The sequence below is a fragment of the Sturnus vulgaris genome, chromosome 2 (genome assembly GCF_052056855.1).
Source record: "Sturnus vulgaris isolate bStuVul1 chromosome 2, bStuVul1.hap1, whole genome shotgun sequence".
In the NCBI taxonomy this organism is placed as follows: Eukaryota; Metazoa; Chordata; class Aves; order Passeriformes; family Sturnidae; genus Sturnus; species Sturnus vulgaris.
In genome coordinates, this window is record NC_142244.1 from 41,142,175 (window position 1) to 41,164,083 (window position 21,909).

A 21,909-nucleotide genomic window follows, 5' to 3' on the forward strand; every position below is an offset into this window, starting at 1 on the left:
TGGTGGGGTGCTATATTATATCTACTTTCAAAAGAGCTAATATGGTCAGGAATGGACTTGTCAGGGAAAGCTGTAGATGGGCTTTCTGGGAACTTCTGATTTCCTCCATTTTTTTCTGTCCTGCTTTCCCAGCAGCAGAAATAACATGGCACTTGCAATTCCACCAGAGTCCAAGAAACAGAGATGTCCAGTGGAGCTGACATATTGGCTCTTTCCTTCAGTTTACAGAGTATATAAAACTTTACAATGAAAAACTAAGTCTTTTTAAAAACTATTATTTATCCTTGCAGGAAAATGGAGAGCCATTAAATAGCAATGGCAAACATTTCCAAGATGATTAGAATAATATTGAATTCATTTTTATATTGGTGTCGGATGTGATTTGAAAAATACATATACTGTTTCTGTTAATGTAACCTTGGAACAAAGACAAGAATGAAAAAAGCTGCCTCTGTTTCAGACCTTGCAGTATGCCAAAAGAGCTCAAAACCACAGTAAATTATGCAGCTGTCAGGTGACATGTGGGAGATGGGGCTCAGAAAAGTTCAAGCTCCTCTAGTTTACTCCAAATTATGTTTTCTTGCAAAGATGATTAGGCTCTTAGGAAACACCTGCAAATGTAGACCTAATTAAAACCCTGACTTGCCTACAGAGCAGCTGACTACCTTGCAAAAAATGCTCTTTCTGTAAATCTGTGTCCTTGTTGCACTTCTCTGTTTAGTCTCTTAAATGTTTCTCATTTTGCTTCTTCTGTGGACACTTCCCTGAAAAGAATTGTAAAGCCAATGCCAAAAACTGGCTCAGCCTCATAAATGATAAACTTCTGCCTGTCTTCTAATTGCACAGCACACCAAAATTCAGGAAAAAACTTTTATACTGAAAGCAGACAAAACTAACCTGAAATATGAAATATTTTCACTGAATTTTCTAAGAAATTTTGATGACACCTGGTCTCATACATAGTTACACTGAGGGAGATTTCACCTCTTACAAAAGACCTGTATTTGTGCCTCCCAGCTTGGGAAACAGGCAGGAGGACACCAGTTCCTGTCAGAGCTGGTCTCACTGCCACTCTACACATTCACAATCCATATTACTATCCATATAGCCAAATGATCCAAATCCATATTATCTAAATATGCTGTATGTTTTTCTCAGGAGCCACCTTTCTCTGTGCTGTGAGAGCTCATCCTCTGCCATTTGCCATCCGCAATAACCGGACTTGCTCTCAGACCTGCCCGCTCCCGTTGCTGTGGGCTTTGCTGCCATCAAGTGGAAAGCAGCACGAACTCTAAGGACCTCACCTCAAAAACCGAGGGGTGCTGCTGTATTAACGCCTCAGGAGTCTCCCCGAGGCTGTGGGGATGGATGGATGGATGGATGGATGGATGGATGGATGGATGGATGGATGGATGGATGGATGGATGGATGGATGAATGGATGAATGGATGGATGGATGGATGGATGAATGGATGGATAACCCACAGCAGAGCGTGGCTGACAGCAAAGCTGGCTCCTCCAAAATACTCTGCTGGAGACTGTGCCGTAGGGCAACCAGTGAGTAGTCAAGCAAGTCTGCTCTGTGACAAAGGAGCACCTACTCATCCTCACCGAAGTGTTTGAGATAGCAGGGCAATTCCTAATGCACGTACATATACCCAAAACCTCGCATAGACTGAGATGTCCCTCAGAGTGTCAGGCAGGGGTGCAGCAAGGGCAGGAGAGATGGGAGCTGAGTGAGAGTGAGGGCAAGGGCAGTGCCATTCCATAGAATCACAGAATGGTTTGGGTTGCAATGGACCTTAAAGATCACCTCATTCCAACCCCCCGCTGAGGACAGAGACACCTTCCACTAGATCAGGGTGCCCAACCTGGCCTTGAAGACTTCCAGGCATGGGACATCCACAACTTCTCATGTCCCACAGCACCCAGTCAGAAAAGCACAGTAGGCAAAGGGACAGGGACTGGTGTCTGCCATAGCCCAGGGATGGCCAGCCCAGGCAATGGTGACAGGCAGGTCTCAGTCTGTAAATCTGCCCCCAGCCTGAGCAAACAGCACAAGTGGAGGCTGGTCCCAGTGACACCTTCCTATCACTGCTGCTGAAGCTGAGCTGCTTTGCAGCATAAGCATTCGGACCAGCACCATGATCCCCTTTGCTTCTCCTCCTCTGAGCATATATACATCTCACAATCACCTTTCTTGGTGCAGAGTGACTTCTCTGTTTGTACCTCTGATAGCACATGGAGACTTACCTGGCTGGCTTCTATGTGCTACAACATCATTTAGAGTCATATTCAACCCACAGATCTGAGTAAGAAAATACGCTAAGAAAGAAAATAGCAAAATAATTTCTGCCTAGAAGATTTTTGTGCTAGTATGTATTGCATACTGCAAATGGTGCAGAAATCTTTTCTAGGCATCAATCAATGAGTGATAAAAGCAAGGAGAGGAGCAAACAGCAACATTTAACTCTTCACACAGGAGCAACCCTATTTCCCTTCCAGCACCAGGCACAAGGTTGGCCAATTCTGCAGCACAAATCACATCACCAGCCACAGTAGTCATCCAAACACCCTAAAATGTTAAATCAATGTTCAGCTGTTATCTTTCACAATGATAATTTCTGAGAATAGCCTATCTCTGACAGAACGTCTCACCTAGGAGCCAAAGACACTTTCCTTAAGCCTATTTAACCACATCTGCAGACAAAACTACAATTTCGACTGTTTAGAATGTTACCCACTGAGAGGTAGTTTGGTTTCAGTTTAGTATAGACAGTTTCTATTGCAAATTTTAACTCTTTTAGGAATGAGACAACACCTCAGTTTTTCTGGTACATGTTTGCCCAGAATTCAAGAATTCAAGAATTCCATTCATCATACAGATACATTTTAGCAAAATATTCATCCATGTCAGTATTTATGTGGTATATGGGGCAGTAGGTCTGTGATCCCCTGACATATTTAACACTGGATCTGTAGCTAATGAGAGAACTTCTATCTACTTCTGTAAAGTGTGAATAAGGCACAAAACAGTCACAAAGGTCTGTTTTTTATCCTAGGTTACTAGGTCATATAAGTCTTTTTATAAACTGATCAGGTTCCATCCTAAATATACCCTTCTATTCCCTTCAGTCTTCTTAAATTTGCTTTCCAGGGAGTTAAAATTTTTCCTAACTTAATTCTTTTACGAGGTCATTTGAGCTTCTTCACCAATGTTGTCTTTCATTTAAAATTATCCTCACTCAGTGAATATTTTCTCCTTTCCCTGACACGTCTCTCCTGATGTATTTATATGGAGCAGCTGTATTACTTGCTAACTTTGGTTTGGAAGGATAAACAAGCCAAAGTCTTGCCAGATTTTTCTGCACTAGTAATATCAAATAGGCTTGTACTTGCCTTCCATTGCACAGATATGTATGACCAAGTAAAAGAATGGCAATTGAAAGTAAGAACCAAAAATACTGGGGAAAGGGGAAACCCACTCAAAGCCCTGTAAATAGGGGTGAAAATGTGGTTGATAGAAAAACCACAGCAGGAATTTGGCTTGAATGGAAATATAAAAACATTTATATTCAAATGTTTTACAAAGAAAACTGAGATAAATACTTCTAGTTTACGTGGAAGTCTCTTATTCACTCCTAAATGGAGCATTTAATTAACTTGTCTTTTTAATTATTTGGTCTTTTTGTAGGCCTTGCACTCTACTTTCTTTTTTAGAGAAGAACTCTGTGCTTTTCAGGTAGATCATGTCAAAACAAACAATTTTGCAATACCAAATATTTCATTCCGAAAATGTTAAAATGAAATGTTTTGACATTTCCCCAGTTTATCCTCCTCTTTTGCAGTCTTAACTATTTATCAGATTTGACATGACCTCACAGTTTGCTTAACTAAAATGCCCATTTTTGGCAAGTTACTGATCCTCAGAACAGAAAATGGTCCATATCTGCCTACTGGATCTGCCTCATCTTACTCTTCATCCTATCAAAAAAAGGTGGTTTATAGCAGCATCAGCAAAATGACAAGTGAAATGCAGAGGGTGAACAGGTTTCAGTTATTATCTGCATCTCCAAATAGAAAAGCTAAGAAATACCAAATGTAGTAGCAGATGGCAGGTTTTAGAGAAAAGTATTTTTACCACAGAGCTCCTTTGTACAGAATATTATGAAGACTAAGAAGTTTACATGGAGTAGAGGGATAAATTTATGGAAAAGAAAGCTTAAGAGGATAGCTGAAAACACAGACATCACCTGTGGCTCAGAAAGACACCAAGCTGCAAACTGTTGAAGCCTGGAATAATGTTTTGGCAAATGATTGTTGCATGCTCCCTCTGTTCCCTGTGGATGTACCGCTGGACATTTTCTGAGGAAGGATACTGAGCTAGACAAACCCTTGATCTGACCCACTCGTCTGGTCTGAAGTGCGTTTGTGCAAATAACGCAAAGGAACAGAATTAATGAAAGAACCAAGCTCGGCCGCTCTGCCTGTTGAGCACAGCTGTGTTTCAATGGTACAAACCTTATTAAAAATGTCACATTTGATGTCTGCAATGCTCTTCTGAGTTCCTACTGAAAAGTGAGCAGCTGCCCATCTGGGAAGCTTTAACAACCCGGATATTATCTGTTTTATTTCCCTATTGGTAAGCTTATGATTGCTTGACCCATCAAACTGTTTACTTTGCCACACCAGTTTCCTTTATTTCTTTTTGTCTTATGAAGGGATTCAGATATGTTGAAAACAACAGTGTCAATAAATAAGCAGAAGGCATCTGCTAATGTCTTCTGCCAAGAAAGGGAGAGTGGAGAAACCAACATAATTTAATTTAGACATTTACTCAATAGCTCTAAGCCCATCAAACACCAATATTTTATAGATCCCTTCACTTTGCATAAACATTTAGCACAGCAAGGGCTAGAAGCTGCTCCCCAAACCCAGCTCTCCCCACTCAATGCTGATTTCATTGCATCCTTTAAGGAAAGGGCTGGCAGCACTACTCCACTTTCTCTTCTGAAATGAGCAGAGAGAAAATTAAACGGATTAAGGGGTTTTTTTTGAAGCCTCAGTCCTTTAGCTGGGTTCTTAAGCATCATGGTGACAGCTGTTGGTCTCACTTGAATATGCAGCCTTGAAAAACTACTTGAAAATCTGCTCTGTGATTCATAAATAGCATGTTGAAATCACTGTCAGTGGAGTTGAAGAGCCAACGTTGGATCACTGCAAGAGGAGTCAGGCTACAGAGAGGAAATTCCTGGTTTTTTAACACCTGTAATAGCTTTTTCATTAATTGCAACTCAAAAGAGTAATTGTTTTTGCCACTTTTAGAGACATAGGAAATCTTCTTAAAGAAAAAGATGGTAATGCTACACTGTATTTAAAAGTTAAATTAGTTCTCCAAGCCTTGATTCGTGGATTGCTTGCTAGAAGTTCATACACTAATAAAATACAGCTGGTATCTTCTGATTCCCAGCTGCATTAAAAAATGCAAATACTCAATATTGTCAAAATAGTATTTTTTCTGTCAACAGCTCCTGATTTCATTATTGGAATGGCATAATTCTGTAACTGGGAGTTTATTACCCATGATGGAAAAGGGGGTGACAAATGTCACCCAAGGGCTACATGAATCACACACCAAAAATCAGGGTAAGGTTGCAAAAGAAACATGATGCGATGACTCACTGCTTAAGGACTATGTTAATTAAAAATTAGTCAGGGCCTGAAGTGTCACACTGAGAGATCACTTCAATCTGTGGCTACAGTTACAGCTACAAACAGATGGAAATGTGCCCAGTGAGACACAAACACACTGCTGAAGTACTTGGGCACAGCTCTTCAAGTTCTGCATGCTACTGCATGAAGGGAGAGAAGATGAGGAAGAAAAATGAGGGTGGAGATAAACAGTGGAGTCATAAGCATTTGTACCACAGAGAGATGCTACTGTAAGAGGAATAGCGAGAGGCAGGTAGGTGTGGATAAAGAGAGGAGGCCACTGTTATTCGGGAAGGTGCCAAGAGAAATGGTGGGCTCAGGATGAAGGAAGTCAACCCCTGCCTTGCACTGCAGTAGTCTACCCTTGCCTCTACCCCAGTGCTCCCAGTGCAGTGCCAGACACTTATACCAGACATTCCCCCAGTGAGACTGGGATTTGCTTTCAACCTAAAGAAGAGTTCTAAAGTAAGTCACCTGTTGGAACTGCAACTGGGAAGCTGATCCTGAGGGTTTTCTCTGAAGTGCAGTGTTGTATTGATGCAGTAGTGGCTGCTAGATGAGTGTTCAGGAGGTCCCACCTGGGTTCCTTATTTCACCAGGAAAAGGTTTCATTTCTGTTTCTTAATTCTCATTCTTTTAAATGAGATTATCTCTCCTCCACCCGAAAGAATTTTGTGAAAGTAAATACGTGCCTGGATATTCTGGTTATAAAAATCACATGGAAAGTTGCAAAACAAAAGTAACACTTCTTTTTTTTCAGGATAGGCTTTAAAGTTTCAAAGCAATAAAGAATACTGGTCATTCACTGAATGAGGGAAAAGTTGATGATAAAGGACAGCCTGCAGATAAAGAAAAAGTATTTGATAATGCATGTGATAATTAAAAAACATGTAATAATGCAGATGGACAAGAAGGCTGACATAGGATTGTGCAGTGCTAACCTTGCAATTTTAATAACATTCATTTATTTCTGACTAGATAGCACACATCAGAGATATCTCAGACCACCAAATGATAGAGCATTCACTCCTTAATTGCTCTAAAATATGCAGCAGGTCTTTGTATATAGTAAGATGTGCTTTTTTGAAAGTATCTTTTTCTAAGGTGCTCTCAAATACTTCAGAGATTAGAATCTCAGAAAGCACATAAGTAATTGAAATTACTAGTTGCTTCATTGTAGCTTTGTATACCAGCTAGCTCACAAGTACAAGGATAGGGTTGATGAATCCATACAAACTTATCTGATATACAGTCATAAATCTACAAATAGACACACACATGCACATCCCCTACCTCTCTCATTATAACCTTCCCTTTGGCTGAATCTCTCTCATTGAGGGTATTTTAGAGTTTCAAAACAACCTTATGTTCTCCTGCACTGTATTTCTTTTCAAAAATGTTTTCCAGTGTTTGCCATTTGCTCCTGGTTTGGTGGCCTCTGCAAACCTGACAAGAGGGCACACTCTCCTTTCCAGACTGTAGGTGAAGACACTAAATGGGACAGGTGCCTGGACAGACCCATTCAGTATCCCATGTGTTAATGGCCCCCAAGGTAAGTGTGACCCATTAAATGTGACCCTTTAAACCCAATCGTGCCACCACTTTTTCTGATTTTGTTTTGCCCCCCTGCAGCTCACAGTGCCCTAACTTGAATCATACTTGTTTTATCCATTTTCCTGGATTTTGCTGGTGGTAACAAGCATCGATAAGGTGTATATAGGAATTTATGTTCTCCTGGGGAACAAAGGAAGTTGCCTCCTAATAAATGTCCTTACAATAACACTAAGCAGTCTTATTAATGCAATGATTGTGAAAATGCTGCAAGACAGACAAAAATCCAGGTTTACATGGTGCAGGAACACAAGAGAACAAGAGTCATTAGTAGAGATGTTGAAAAAAAAAGATGCCTTAGGAAAAAGGCACTGAATGCTAATTCTCTGCTGCTTGTCATTATTTTAGGGAAATTGGACTCTTTCCAAAGTCAGGCACTTTGTGCATTGCTGTGCAACAATAAAAGAGCCATTTGGGGTCAGCAGTAACTGTAAAATGAATGGACAGCAAAGGAGTGCCTCATTACTCAGCTTGACTGAAGACAGAAGAATATTTGATGATCACTTTTATATTCTGTCTCCGAAGCTGACCACAATTAAGCCAAGCCAAAATGTTGATGGCTAATGGGAAGTCTCTGAGATTCAAATGTTATGTAGAATCCCATGGTATGTGAAGTCAGTGCCAGTAACACATTTCTGTGTTCTAATTAAAAACAATTACAGAAATTTAATGACCACTATGTTATTGCAAAACATTGTCCTAACAAGAGAAGATGAAACACTTGTGAGAGCTAAAACAAAGCCCAGCTGGCCTAAGGATCAAAAGGTCAAACATATTTCACCATTGTTTTTAGTTTCCTCCAGGAATTATAAACAGAAGGATCTTTAAGAAACTTAAGCAAGAAAAATAGCTATAGCAGCACCTGAAACTACAGTGGGCAGAGGAATTTCAATGGCATTCATTGTAGCCTGAAAGAAGAAATTGCTCACTTCACTGGGTGAAATGTATTAACCTCTAAAAGGCAGTGAGTCAATAAAAATGATTTAAGATTTCTTTCTGGCCTGAAATTTTGTGAATCTATGAATACCAGATGACACCTGTGCAAAGCCAAACTGCTTATCATTCACATCATGATCTGCTTTGTTTCCTCAAGTATTAAAAGGACAATGTTCTTCTTCTATATCTGCCTACTTGCACATCTTAAAAGAGTTTGTAATCATATACCAGAGACTCTGACTCTGTGTGACCTACTTGGAAGCTGTGAACTTGGGTACATGCACAGAATCGCAGCTGTGCTGCTACCAGCATGTGATAAAAGTGAGAATATGACTAGGCCCTGGTTCTTTTAATTTTACCAAATTCTTCACTCCAAACTATGGATTTCCCATAAATCCCATAGCTCACACATCATTGCCAGGACATAAACAGCAACAGTGACTTCAGATTGTAACCCCTAGTCTAGTCCCACCACAAGACACAGAAGGAGGCAAGGGCATCTTTGAGTGAAACAATGCCTTAGACATAAAGTTTTGAAAAGATCTTCCATGAGCTAGGGAAGAAAATGTAAGTGCCTCTTAGGGAGACTTAGGGAGAATGAATGGTTTTCCAAAAGCCAGACGGATGGGAAGCGTAACGGGCAGAGAGGAGTTTCTTTGGGAATGCTCTCTTGCTGCTCAAGCTTTGGTGTTATGGAAAGCACTCCATGTCTCTCTCTGGCTGCAGCAATCAGCTACTTCCCTGGAAGATCAGAGGGGATTTTATCGCCCCGTGCCACAGCCCGATCAGAGGAGTCAGTCGGCAACTTGTGAAATGCCAAGAGTTTTCTGTTTTCACCTCTGCTGCTTTTCCTTCACTCTTTCCACTGCAATCTGACAGTCACCTTCCTGTGCAACTGTGCACCCTAATACCTCAAGGGTGCTGTGGCAGAGTTTTGTACCCTTCTATCCAACGTGCTGTCATCCTCCCAGCTTTGTACTCCGTTCTCTGGACCACAGCCATGGCCATTGCATTGGATTTCTTATGAGAAGAAATTGCTACCACTGTATGAAACACTCTTTTTGTCTTTCTCTTCCTCTTCACCCTTTGTTTTGTGGCTTTTGATGTATAACATTACGTGAGGGAACATGAATTGCCTAGTAGCTGCCAATAGGAGACAGCAGTGATTTAGGGTAGCCAACCAGCATTACCCAGTGATACATTTGCAAAAAGCTGAGGAGACCATTAGCGTGGGCAATGTGTGTGTAATCAAACCATGCCCTGAGCAGTATGATTAGCACAAGAAATAAGGATGATTAATAAAGAGGTGGAGTGCATCAGGGTGAAACCAGGTAGTTACTGCAGAAAGAATATCTGGGAGAGAAAACCAGACAGACCACCAGAGCAAAGACTCTCAGGGAATGCCCACTACTACCACCAGTACCAGAACGACCACTTCACCTCCCAGCTAGCTGCCATGGAAGACTCCCTTTTCTGTACCCCTTTCCCTTTTTCCTTTCTCATATTCAATTTCTCTTCTCTTTTTTTCCTTTCCCATTTCCTTTTCCCTTTATTAAATTTGTGGATCTTTTAATCTTTCCTTGAAAATGGCCATTCCTGCCAGAGCTGATGCTCCTCAGGATTTTTATATCATCAGTCATATACAGACATGCTCTCTGTAAAACATCAATGTGGATGCTGTTGGATAAAACAGCTGGGTAATGAGTTCCTTCAGTGATTTATTACTGCTGCCTGGGGTGCATAGGGTTTCCACTTTGAAGCTTTGTAACAATTTCCTATGAATTAATACAAATTAATACCTAACAAGCCTAAAAGATCTTGCTTCTTCTCGTCTGTTCTTTCTGCATAAAAAAACTCTTGTCCACAAAGTTCTGTATCTTATTCACTCAGCCAAACACTTCTTTCAAAGAACTGCGCTCTCTGCCTCTCTCACTTCCCCCTAACAGCCTGGAAGAATTCCTGCTGGATAGTTCCTGTCTCAGGAATACAACAGGTCATCTCTGAAAACTGTTTAGGTATTTATTTGTGGGAGGCAGTAGGCACCAGTAGACAAGGCAGTACACAGAGATTCAAGTCTGCTGGGATGTGTACCTGTGTATGACTCCCTTTTCCACGTTTTTTGGCAAGATATGCCACCTTTGGGCCTTAGTTTCATTATCTGTGGTAAACAGAGCATTGATACAAGGTTCCTACAGTTATCTGCTAAGTACCTTGACTCTAAAGTTGAGAAGAAACTTAGATAAGTATGGGTGCTTTTGTTAGATTGAGCTTGTCAGCAATTTAATCTTTATGAACAAATAGGTCCTAAAATTAGACCATTGTGAAGTCAGCTTATTTCATTTCACCAAATCTAGGAACTTGGTGACAAAGGAGAAAGGAAGCTCCTGGAAAATGCATGGAGAGGGAACTGGTCAGGTTCTTCTGCTGTTCTTTTATACAATCTGTTAAAAAAATAAATCCCTCATTCACAGCTAATTAATACAAGTGTGACTTATTTTACCTGATTTATCCATATAGAAAGTAGGAATCTAATTCAGACATCTAATTTTCCACTACAGATGAGAGGGAGACACTCCTGGATGAGCAGTCCCTTTAGCTGTTAGGATACTACCCTGCACAATGGCATCTTAATGTGGTATTTGTTTTTCTACTAAACCTACTGTAACTGCAATGCCCTGGCATTATTTGTACAGTTTTGTACTTGCATTTCTTTGGCTGGTCATTATATTTTTGTGAAAAAGTAGTCTGCTGAAATCTACCTTCTCAGTTTGTTTTCAAGACATGTCTTGTTCAGTGACTCTGGAAATTCTTTTTTATTATTCCTTAAATTCATGATTTGACTTTTTTTCCACATACGTGGATTTTTTTTTCCATTTCAAGTACTTTGAATCTGAAGATCATCTATTTATTGCTTGTGTGATAGCCTGAACTTTTTCTAAATTAATCATGTCCCATAACATAATGTCATAAGCAAGTTTTGTCAGCATGTTTTCGCATTTAATCTTAAAAGAGTGAAAATAGTTAAGACATCAGTCACTGGACTACTCCTTAAGGAACTCCACTTCTGACTTTCTGCTGTATAGAGCATTCCCCTTCAAAGACTGTCTCTCCTCTATCTAATTCCTATTCACCTGAAATTTCTTCCACTAATTTGCATCTTTTCCAATTTTCCATACGGCTGGTAGGCCAGACAGATGACATCAATGCCATTTCTTTTGTCTAGAAAATAAGTTAGCAAAGAAGGATGTCAGGCTATTCAAATGCAATTCACATTCAGTAAACCCAAGCTGCAATTTATCTCATTCTCCATTTTTTAATTGTCTTTGGTTTCTTTTTCCATGGAAATAATGTGTCAGGGCCCTGAGGGCACTCATAGTACTTAATTGCCTGATCAGCCTTGCCTGAGGCTTCCACCCACCTCTGCCAGCTCCTCCACAACTGCCAGCCCTGCTTGGTCCCTGACAGTATTTTCTTAAACTTCTCATACCTTTGGGATCAGAATAATGGGCCTGCAGTTACACAAAGAACCATCCCTAAATAACATCCCTGGGTTTTTATACCTTCCCTGACTTGAGGTCTGAGGGGATACATTGCTGTTAGACCAACAGCTTTGTGCATTCTCAGGCTTCTTTACAGAGGAATCTGTAAAGATCATACTCTGTCCCTGACCTGAACTTACCAATTTCAGTGAAATTTGTGTATGTGCCTCAGCTCTGGTAATTTTTACTTCTACATTCTTAATCACAGAGCTATCCTGCCTTTGCCCATATGTTGAGCATGATCATCTTTACTATACTAACAAGTGAGAAGTTGTTAGTAAACAACAATTAATGCTTTATCAGAAAACTTCCTGTGGACTCTCCCTCAGGGAGGTTGTTAGGTATATGCCAAACTTAAAGTCCTTTGAGGAAATTTGAATGTTTGAACACTTCTTTCTACTGGAAACCTGCACCCAGTTGCCAAGGTTGCTGTCACAAGATTAGTGACATTCTGCACTTCAGCTCACATAATGCAGTCTTCAGGCATCTCAAGGAGCTGACACAGGTGTCAAGAGACACTTTCCGAGGCTAAATATTGAAGCTTGCATTTTAATACAGTACATTATTACCAGCAAATATTCTCATCTAGCAGCCATGCACCATATGGTTATCTAGTTTCAAGCAGATTGCTAACCTCAGACTGCCTTAATTCAAATAAATCATGGCATTCTCTTAATATATTGGAGACTGCATCTGTTATCCTGCACCTGTCACTGCTGCAGCAATAGAATGATTTATGGTTCTCAACTTCAGGGTGTTATGAAGTGGCAGATGGATAGATGCACGTGCCACCATCAGTTTGGGGACAGATGGAAGCATAGCAGTGTCACAAACTTCAGACATCTCCTAATAATATCAAAACTCTCTTTTCTTCTGGGAAACACACCTAGAAACTGGTTACTCGCCAACATTTGCATGATTGTTTGATAACTGGAACTGTGCTTAACATCTGGTTTAACTCATCATATGTGACATGAAGTTCACTTTAAAAATTTGTCCACAATGGAGAAATGAAGATAGCTTTGAAGTACAAACAAGAAAAAACCTCTCTAATTATCTGTTGTTTGCAACTCAATGTAAAGGTGATTTTGGTGGAATTGTGTGTGTGTGTGTGTGTGTATAATACATCTTAGAGAAAACAAACAAACAAACCTCCTACTTATTCAAAAACCAGCAATGAAAAATATTCATAGCTTGGCAAATAAAAACAACTGCAAACCTACTTTTAAGTTTCTCTTTCTTAAAGATAGGATTAATTTCATCTGGCCTTAAAAATCTAATAAAAACATGTATGTCTCTTGTGGCCCTATGGACCATGAAGGGCAGTTCCACTCAGGTTAAAAATACGTGTCAAAGACAACTACCTTTTACTTTTTTTAAATTGTATGCCAAAATTTCATCACTTAAAAGAAGATCAGCCCCAAGCCTTTTCTAAACATTAAGGTTAGGAATATATTAAGGTTAGGACGCAGCGTGACTTGCTCAGTTTAAATTACTAATTCATCTGTTTGCCCTATTTTTTTTCCACAAGGTCCTTGCCCTAGCTTTCATCTACCAGTTGATTGAATAATCATATATTACCAAGAACCTCTTGTTGATGTCTGCTCTTTTCAAGATATTTAAATATAGCTGTTAATATTTTTGATTACTGACTGTTTGAACACCATGAAAATAATTCAAGTAGCTTGAAGTATTTCCAAACATTTTTAAGACATTTACTTCAAAGAGTCTTGTTTTTTTGTTTTTGTTTTTTTTTTAATGATTTAAGCTTTCATAATTATCCTATTGTATGCTTGGAGAGCAGCAGAACATGGTTTTCTCAATTACCACATAAGCATAATACCTTAGACAACAAGATGAGATGGATCAGAAATGCATTTCTATATAGCCTTTCTTCTCTTTCATGATCAAATTGGAACAACTGAATTTCTAATAACATGTAATGTTACGCATAAGTACAGGCAGACTATTTTTGATTGTGCTTTTCACTCATACCAAGAATCTGTAAATGACAGGTGAGGTGGTCCAAAATTTTCTGTAACAAATCGTTATACAGGACTCTTTCATTCACATTACTTTTTTGATGGTTGCTTGCCTGCTTCCATGCCAACTTGCTTGCTTCCTCAGCAGCCACCACGGGACCTAGAAAAATTTCAGATTCCTCAGCTTTTGAGCTCTGTGACTACAGAGGATTAGACACGACAGCTATATTCACTATTTCTTCAGAAAATCATTGGCTAATTAATGAAAGAGCACTTGATTCGTTAGCTCCACATTTTGGTTCTTAAGAGCTTCATCCTGTCCCAAACAAAAAACCTGTTAGAGCTCCAACTGCAAAACTCACAGACTCTTCTACAGGCCACCAAGCAGGGTATTGTGGAACAGGAGACCTCTAGATCCCTAGAGTATACCTGCAGCTAAATATTAAGGGATTTTGACTCCATTAAAAGTTCTGGAGTATTAATTACTCATCTCTCTTCTCAAAACTATTTTTTAAGATGCAGAATTTGCTTTTTCAGCAAGCTATGAACTAGACACTATGCACTAACAGATGTTACTATACATCTCACTAGACATCTCACAGCTCACTAGAGTTTTCATATTTGTTTGATGCCATGCTGCAAGATTTTCAAGGTTTTTACATATGCAAATTTGCAGCTAGAGTACTTTAAAGGCTTTTCAGAACAGCCTATAGACATCTCATCCCACTGATTTCAAATGTGCTTTTGCATTCTGTGTAACGAAAACAAACATTTCTGAAGTTATTATTATTGCCTCTGTGGCAAATACTCTGCAACAGGAGACCATGCTCTGTAGAGTAGAAGTTTCTCTATATATTATGAAAATTACTGATGTTCTACAGTTGGGCTTTAGAGCCTAGAAGGTATTCAAAATGCAAAATTATTGTCAAGCTGTGAGCAAATTAGCACTGTTTTCTAAAAATTGCATGTATGGATTTCCATTCCTGAATGGAAACTGGTTTTTAGTATAACAAATAAACTTTAGGACAGCAGGACAAATTCTGCCTTGACAGAAACACAGTAAATTCTCTGTATTTTCGTTACAATGATTGTAAATCAAGACAGATTTTCACCAGTACTGAACATGGAAAAGTACCAATCTTGGAGGAGATATAAGTTAATTTTTCTATTAAAATTGAGCTGGCTCAGACAAACCACAACTCTCAGGCAACAGCTTTACCCATATGAGAAACAAAAATACTATGCCAACCTTATGCTTTCAAGTGAAAATATATTCTCAATGTTATTAGTTATTTAAGGATGGATCCAAAACCCGTGGAAGCCTGCCATATATTTTAGTAGACTTTGGAAAAAACCTCTCTGAATCATAAACAGATTAATAGTAAATAGAAAATACTACAGAAAGCAATCTCAATGATCATTCATTATTTTAGAGCGCCTACCATTGGAAAACTACCTATAGAAGTTATAAACATATTTCTGATTTATGAAACTTCATATGCAGAGAAACCTGCACATAGAAATAAATGTTCTTCGTGTTTTATCTTTTGTCTTCTGCATTGTATACACAGGCTCTTTCAACCTGAAATTCAGCAGCCTGAAGAAAGTCGTAAAGTTGGTAAAAATTCTGAATAAAATAGAAAAGGCAAAGAAATCATGTCTGAAAGTCTGAGAGAAAGCTCAGCTGAGTTTAACATTTCTGTAGATTACCAACAATTATATACAAATTGACTTATTTAAGAAATCAATGGTTGCCAGATTGATATTCTTGAAGGAAATTAGTAATGTCACTAATTTTCTAAATTTAGTCATAATTTTTGTGATATTTAGTGATATTCTAATAGTTCTAGATTCTTTGAATACAGCAATAATGTAGTAATTCCAGGCTTCATGAGAAGCTAAATTAAGTTTCTAATCCCTAGAGCTAAAGAGAAAGCAGCATGCCAAGGCACAAAACCAGTAACTAACAAAAGGATCAATTAAATCTACAGGGGGGTTTTATCCCAAATCATACTTTTTAGAACTACCAGGATTTAGCAGCTGCTAAGAACTACTGTTAAGAATACAAAAAATACTAATCTTGCATAACCTGGGGTCTTATATTCTCATTATATCATTATATTATTATATTCTTATTCAGGCTTTGTTAATCAATGTAATTTGGGGGCTGGAAGTAGGAATTTGTTGGTATGCCAATTTTCCTTATATTACTGGCAGTCTTTTTATTTCCCTCCTGAGCTGTATACTTGCCTCAAAAGAAGACTGGAATCCCAGGCAGTGCCCCCAAAGGAATCATTTGATCAGAGCCCGTCAAAGAGAGAGCAGCAGCAAATATTAATATGACCTGCTGGAGGAAGTTGAAAAAATCAGGATTGTTTAGACTAAATTAAGGAAAAGACACCATATTTGTATGTTCTTTCATAAAATGTTGCCAAAAAGCCGAAAAGACTAACTTATTCTGCATTCCTCTGATGGACAGGATGAGAAGTCACAGGATTAAGCTGCAAGAAGGCTCATTTAGGTTAGATACTTAGTAAATATAATTTGACACAGTTTTACAATAGCCCTTCAACATGTCCCTCACAAACGCTATCACTGAAAGTTTGATAGGGAAAAAGTAGACGTATGGAGAGAATATTCCTTATATTACTGGTAACAGAAAAAAAAATATAGCATTCAATTCTAAATATAAGTAGCTTCCTAGGTTCTTTAAAATGTGAAAAGAAAAAAGACCAAGAAGGCAAAAGAGTAGAAATTAAGAGGTGATTTACAGATGCTTTTTCTGTACCCTTCAAGTGTACATTTTATCATTATGAATTCATAATTATAATCATAGCTATAATAATGCAGGATTCTCCACATGCTAGAAGAATCGTTCCATCATTCCCATCCAATTAACAAAAATTAATCATTCTTTTCTTGAACCACATTAATCCAATCCCTTTCAAGATAGTAAGAGCTAATATATACACTCAATCACAAGTTTCATATAACAAGAGTTTGATGTAAAGAGCTCATTACACCAACCACTGAAATTATAAATAAACTTCTGCCAATTGCAACTTCTTTTTTTAATCCACTAGAAAAAATATGTAGTTACAGGTATTTACTCTTTTTACCTGGAAATACCAAAATACTTGAGTAACTTTAATTATCCTCACAACAATCCAACAAGATAGCAAAGTGTTAGTGTGACCTACTTAAATCATAAGAAAAGTCAATGACATAGAACAAGTCACTTTCCTCAGATCATGCAGAAAGTGGCTATCATTAGAGCAAATTAAATCATTTTTCTTTTCTATTTACTAGATAGTGCTTCCTTTCCAGCCATGATAATGTCATGATTGCTTATTTATAGCAGAATTGTGCAGAAGTAATTCCACTACATTGCAATAACTGATGGAAATAAAATGAGAATCTGGTTCATCAGGTGTGGCATTTCTACTTCTGCTGCCATTTGCTCTTTCTTTGAATTTTAACATACAAATTCGGTGTTCCATTAGAGCATCTGAACAGATCGAGTTTTCAGAACATCCAATTCACTGAAGCTGAAAGTGGAATACTTCACTAGGGAGAACAGACTCAATGCAAGTGGTTAAAGGTCAGCTGCAAGATATTCTGCTTTCTAAACTGCATGTGGAAATCATATTACTTGTGCAGTACCATAATAGAATAGCTATTAGACAAGAGTAGCAATGTAGAAACCTCATTGTGAAAATACCATCTTTCAGTAATGTAATTACTTCATTTGCCCCTTACAGCTTCATTTAGGCTGGAAAAGATCGAGTCCACCCATTAACCCAACACTGTAAGTTCACCATAAACCATGTCCCTAAACACCCCATCTACACATCTTACATACCTCCAGCAATGGTGATTCTACTACTTCCCCAGGCAGCCTGTTCCAGTGCCTGACAACTCTTTCAGTGAAGGTATTTTTCCTAACATTTAATCTAAAAGTCCCCTACTACTGCTTGAGGACATTTCTTCTCGTCCTGTTGTTTGTCACCTGGGAGAAGAGACTGACTCCAACCTCTCTACAACCTCCTTTCAGGCAATTGTAAAGAGCAATAAAGTCCCTCCAAGCCTCCTTTCCTCCTGGTTAAACACCCCCCACTCCTAATTGAACTTGTGCCCCAGACCCTTCCCCAGCTCCGTTCCCTTCTCTGGACACGCTCCAGCCCCTCCATGTCTTTCTTGCAGGGAGGGGCCCAGAACTGAACACAGGATTGGAGCTGTGGCCTCAGCAGTGCCCAGTACAGGGGGACAATCCCTGCCCTGCTCCTGCTGGCCACACCATTGCTGAGCCAGGCCAGGATGCCATTGGCCTTCTTGGTCACTTAGACAACAAACACTGATTCATGTTGAGCCACTGCTGACCACCACCCAGATTCTTTTCCACCAGGCAGTTTTCCAGCCATTCTGACCCAAACACGTAGTGCTGCCTGCAGTTGTTGTGACCCAAGTGCAGGACCCAGCACCTGGCCTTGTTGAGCCTCATACACTTGGCCTCAGCCCATCAATCCAGCCTGTGCAGATCCCTCTGCTGAGCCTTCCACCCTCCAGCAGATCAACTCTGTCACTGTCTCTGAACTGACTGAGGGTGCATTTAATCAAGATTTCATTTTGGTGAATCCCAGTGAATCAGTCTTTGCTAAGTTTACATTTAGTTGTCTTCAATATATTTTTGTCTCTTGAAGAGTTTTAAAACTATATTAGGTTCCTGAATTACTGTTTCTAGGCTTCATCCATATCTATTATAGCATAGAAACTAAAAAAATAATAAATGCCTTACACTCCTAATTGACATTCAATAGCTCCAATTTTACTTTGTCATTCTGGAGTGATTCTTAGACATTTCTGAATGATTTGAGAACTCCAGTTCCAAATTAACCTAGCAATGAGTGTATACCAACTCACTACATCTTCCATAACCAGATTTCTCCAGGTTTCTCAGAGCCCTGTCCAATCTCACCTTGAATGTTTCCAGGGATGAGTCATCAGCTCCAACCTGGGCAAGCTTTTTCAATGTTTCACAGCTCTCATGAAAAATTGCTTTCTTTTACCTACTCTGACCTGACCTCTTGCAGTTTAAAAACATTACCCCTTCTCCTATCACTTTCTACAGGTCCTATTAAGAAGTCTCTCTCCATCTTTCTCCTTTTAACTACTGAAAGGCTTCAATGAGCTCTCACTGGAGCCTTCTTCAGACTGAACAACCCTAAGCTCTCTCACCCTACCTTCATATGAGAAGTGCTTCACCCTCTGGTTATCTTCATGTCCCTCCTATGCACCTGCCCCAACAGGGCCATGTCTTTCCCATACTAAGGACCCCAAAGCTGGACACAGCACTGCAGGTGGAGTCTCATCAGAGTGGAGTAGAGGGGCAGAGTCATTTTCCTCAGCCTGCTGGCCACACTGTTTTGACACAGCCCAGGATACACTCGGCCTGCTTTTCATCCACCAGTAGCCCCAAGTCCTTCTCTACAGGGCTGCTCCTGAACTGGTCATTCCCCAGCCTGTATTGATACTAGGGCTTGCCTCAAATCAGGTGTAGCACCTTGTACTTGGTCTTTCATGAGATTCCCATGGGCACACTTCTTGAGCTTGTCCATATCCCTCTGGATGGCATCCTGTTTCTCAGGTGTGTCAGCTGCACCACTCAGCTTGATGTCTGCAAAATTCCTGAGGGTGCACTCATGAGGGTGCACTGTCTGTGTCATCAATGAAGACAATAAATTGCACTGGTCCCAACACAGAGCCCTGAGGGACACCACCCACCACTGATCTCCATCCAGACACTGAGACATTCTCCACTTACCCTCTGGATGAGACCATCCAGCCAATTCCTTACTCCCTGAATAGTCCATCCATCAAATCCATGTGTCTCTAATTTTGACAGAAGGATGTTGTGGGGACCGTGTCAAAGGCTGAGCAGAAGTCCAGGTAGATTACACCAGTAGCTCTTCCCTTGTCCACTGATACAGTTACTCCATTGTAGACAGCCACGAGTTTACTCAGGGTCTCCCCTGTCCTCCATGTGCCCCTATGTGCTGACATTTGAACCTTTATGCTTCATCCTATTACATTCATTCTGATTACTGCAGATAGAAACAGATCTACAGCAGATGGAAACAGATTCTAGTTCCTCAAATGAATGGTTCACCTGGCAGAATACATGCAATAGGTTTTGTCTAGCTCTGCTTTGCTTCTTCTGAATTACTGTGCAAAGTAGTTGTATAGAGTTATATTAATAGCTTGGTGGCTTTCATTGAGTGCTCATTTAGCCATCTCTGCACTGCTTCTCAGAGGCCCACTTAATATGGTTAAGCAAATACTTCTCAAATGTCTTCAACTTCCTTCAGTGAAAAGCTTTCAACAGAAAACCATTATTATAAAACTGAATCCATATATTCCTTTGCAAAAAAAATATAACAAATCAAACAAGAGAAGTGAGTTAGTTCTGTGATATTTTTAAAATAAAACTATATCTTTAAGAACAAAAAGGTGTTTGTTATTTTATTTCTGAATTCTTCACAATGACTTTCTGTTATTGAGGTGCCCATAACAGTTCATTGTTGTGACAGCCTCTAATATCTAATAGCCCTTTAACATCTCTGTGCACTCCAGTCTCCCATACCTTTTCACAGTAGGATCTATATATTCTCCCTGCCCCAAGGGCACTAACGAGTCTATAGTTCTCTTTTTTCTCTTATTTTGCTTACTTTTTCCAGGAAGACAGTATGATTAATGTCTCCCTGGAAAATGTCAGGCAGCATTCACTCCACTCTAAGTCAGCCAAACCAGTTCCCTTCTAGATTTATTAAACAAAGAAGTCCTTCTATTACTACCAGCACTATTATTACTCATTAGTTGTACTGCAAGAACACTGCAGCACCTCGGTTCATCTTCTTCAGGCACTCCAGCAACATATAGCAAATAATTAAACCTGTCCTCATTAAAAAAAAAAAAAAAAGGAGAAACAGTGGATATGACTAATACACGAGAGGAAATGCAAATTAACAATAGGAAACATTTTATACCAAATTTATTACCGAGGGGAAAATGAAGACAATGAATGGACTTTTGGTGACAGGTAGGCAAGCTACTCATTATATGTAATTTCAAACAAATGCTCTCTTCTCCAAAATATGAACATACCAGTCCGGAAAAGGCAGTGCATCCTGGAGCAAAGGGAGAATCCTATTTCTCGTCTCCAGGCAGGAATGCTTATAGCAAAGCAGACACAGAACCTGTAACACATTTGTAAATTCCTTCCATCCTACATTGTGATTTTCATTACCAGAGGTCCATGCTCTCCCAGCTCTTCATAACCAGCTTGGTATTTGGATACTGTGATCTCCTTAAGGGCATAAACAGACCCTTGAATCCTTAAAAGTCCCTGTTGAAACAGAACTTCACTGATATTACTTCTTTTCAGGAGTTCACATTTTTTTTCATATCCAATATCATCTGCCCTCTGGTGCATTCACAATTCATCCCTGAACAGTGAGTATGGTCACAGTGTTTGAAGGGCAGTAATATTCTGAAAAATAATATTCTGAAAAGAAACCTCAAATGGCCCTGTATGGATGCAGCTTTCACTTTCTCCTTGATGCCTCTAATGCAAGCTGTTTACTTTGGCATATTTGAAAGACCACGCTGTTATTTGTCCTAAAACTAGCTACTGATTGATTTGATAATCACACCAAGTTCTTTCTGTTTCTTTCTGTCTTCAGTCCTAATAATTCAACTCATTTATCAATGGCAGTGAAGGAATGGAATACCTCTTGCTGTGCAGCACTCGCAGAAGTACAAGTCAAAGAACTTTATGAATTTACGTGTACAGAAAATGCTATGAAACACTCAGCATGGTTCTTATATGTTGTGTTTCTGAATTCACTATAACTATTCACTGTAACTATTCTCTTCTGCCCAGTTTTCTGACTTTCACTGTATTTTCAGAGCAGTCCTTGACACAGATGCATTCAGCCTGCTGAGGATACACTGCCCTAATATCCCCAGTGAAAAGCAGATCACCAGAAACAAAAAGGTTAGCTTCAATCCTTTGTCAATTACAAACTTATAATCTGTTGTTAAGAAATTAAATTTGAGGAACATAGAAGTGT

At 39.4% G+C, this 21,909-nt stretch overlaps 1 long non-coding RNA gene across 6 annotated transcripts in view; it reads right to left on the bottom strand.

Annotated features, from left to right (window-relative positions):
• LOC148224735 (uncharacterized) overlaps positions 1 to 21,909 on the bottom strand; it is a 68,021-nt gene that overhangs the window by 26,641 nt on the left and 19,471 nt on the right. For 4 of the 6 annotated variants that reach the window (XR_015801321.1, XR_015801324.1, XR_015801320.1 and 1 more), the window contains exons 2-3: positions 16,031 to 16,124; positions 13,794 to 13,940 (exon numbers count right to left, since the gene is read on the bottom strand). This is a non-coding gene — a long non-coding RNA (uncharacterized LOC148224735). Of the gene's footprint in view, positions 1 to 13,793; positions 13,941 to 16,030; positions 16,128 to 21,909 lie in introns of all 6 variants that reach the window. The other 2 variants (XR_015801325.1, XR_015801322.1) reach the window with 1 other exon arrangement.